Raw genomic sequence first — 2,210 nt, forward strand, 5'->3', positions numbered from 1 at the left:
ATATATATCAATATGATATACTATATATATCATACAAAAACTCACTATATATATATATCAACTCATATACCTTCACAACAACAATACTATACTATCGAATAACTCTATGAGATACGCATATATGTCACATAAGCAGATATATATATATATATATAATATACTAAAAGGTCTTATATATATATATACTATACTAAATAACACATATCACCTACTGATAATGATACTAATCATTCATATAACTATATATATATATATAAATATATATTAATATATCAACTACACACCACAATCAACTAATCATATCAAATTCATCTAAACATACCATATATCTATAATATATATATCACTATAAATCATCTATATATATATATAACCACTCTCAACTACTATATAACATATTTGATTCAGCGTAGATATATATATATACTATATATATACTACCTACTATCCAACTAGATCTATTCTCTACTTCCCCAAAAACTCTCCTACCACATACTCATAACATACATATATATAACTATCCATATACTATACTATATATATTTACTATATATATATATATGTATAAGCAATAATACTATATACCACAACACACCAACTTCACACACACCACCTGTTCATCTACACACACACACACACAGCACACACACACACACCGCAACACACATATATAATGAAAATCAATATATAAGTATATCATATATAACAACTATATATATCATATATATATGTGCACACTGTGTGTGTGTGTAGTGTGTGTGTGTGTCGTGCTGTGTAGGTGTGTGTGTGTGTTGTTGTATAGATCCGTAGTGATGTGCTGGTGAAGTGTTTATGTATATTTTTGTATATTTGTCTCTGTGTTTAATCATATTCATATATCTCGTGTCTAGATACATATCTGGAAATAAAATGCACATGACATTATTTTTCACTTTTTACTATATAGATTTCAATTTCAGATATAATGTCACGATCCACAACGTAAGCAATTTCAGAACACTGTGTATGAAATGAGTACACACAAGTTGTATCCATCAATACCAATGCCCTCTCATCATTATTAATATTATCATTTCGTTGAGGTTGTAAGACCTGTAGATAGAAATTACAATTATAAAAGAGAAAAGAAACGAAAAACATGGGTGTGTCTTAGTCATACAAATTCAGTTGCCGGTAAACCTCGTACGCTATAGCAATTGCTAACATGACTTGAAACCAGCTTGCTTGGCAGAGTCAGCATAGTCATCCACCGATGCAAAGGAGTGCAATCATGCATTTGAATTCATCGTCAAAATGCTTAAAAACCTGTCGTCTAAAACAATCATCACACTCACTCATTCTTTCACTTCAGACCTTCAGAGGGAAATAGTCACTGTATGCTTGCTTATCTAAAGAAATACGAGAAGATACCTTATGATTATCTTTATGATTTAGCAGAAAACCATCTGATGGAATCGTATACAGCCTCCATGCTAATAAGTGACTCTGACACAACAACAGTGTTAGAAAAATTCTGTTACATTAGGTAGTTATAAAGTTATAACATAAGCACGGTTTTATTTTTAGAAATATTATTTGATTAGTGGAGATAGAAATGGCATATTCAATATGCAAGAGAACATGTAACATTATTTTGCAGAACAATCCACAGTATGAAAATCTATTTTGATCTTAGAAGATACATGACAATTACTAATCACGTGTTTTTAGAGAAATACTAAACTTAAGGAATTTGGTGTTTGTTTTTACTGCGAAAAAGTGGATTTAGTTAATAAGAGACCTGAATTAATACTTATATTTGTATACCTAAATCATTTTACTATTGTATATAGATTAGTTCATCTATCATAATTGATTCATTTCTACCAATTCCTTCTTTATGTTTTGAGAGTTATCTACTCTATTTAATGAATTCTGATCCTCCATTACATAATAAGAAGCCTTTTTTGCTGTGTCGACTACACGTAAAATAAAACATAATTACGAAACATTTATACATCAATCTTAGATATTTTACACCTGTTTTATATCGAAATTAGGGTTACCATAAAACATTAAGTGTTTGAAAATTCAATTCTTGCCGCCATAGCATATACGGCCCAGGGGATTATGATGCAAATTGACACTGCTTTAGTTTACCATTATTTTGGGACGTTTGAGACGATAGATTATCACTTACGTATTTAAAGTGTAATCAAACTTCCTGAATG

This window comes from Penaeus japonicus, unplaced genomic scaffold (genome assembly GCF_977035675.1).
Source record: "Penaeus japonicus unplaced genomic scaffold, GWHDUDI00000001_assembly GWHDUDI00000030, whole genome shotgun sequence".
Classification (NCBI taxonomy): Eukaryota; Metazoa; Arthropoda; class Malacostraca; order Decapoda; family Penaeidae; genus Penaeus; species Penaeus japonicus.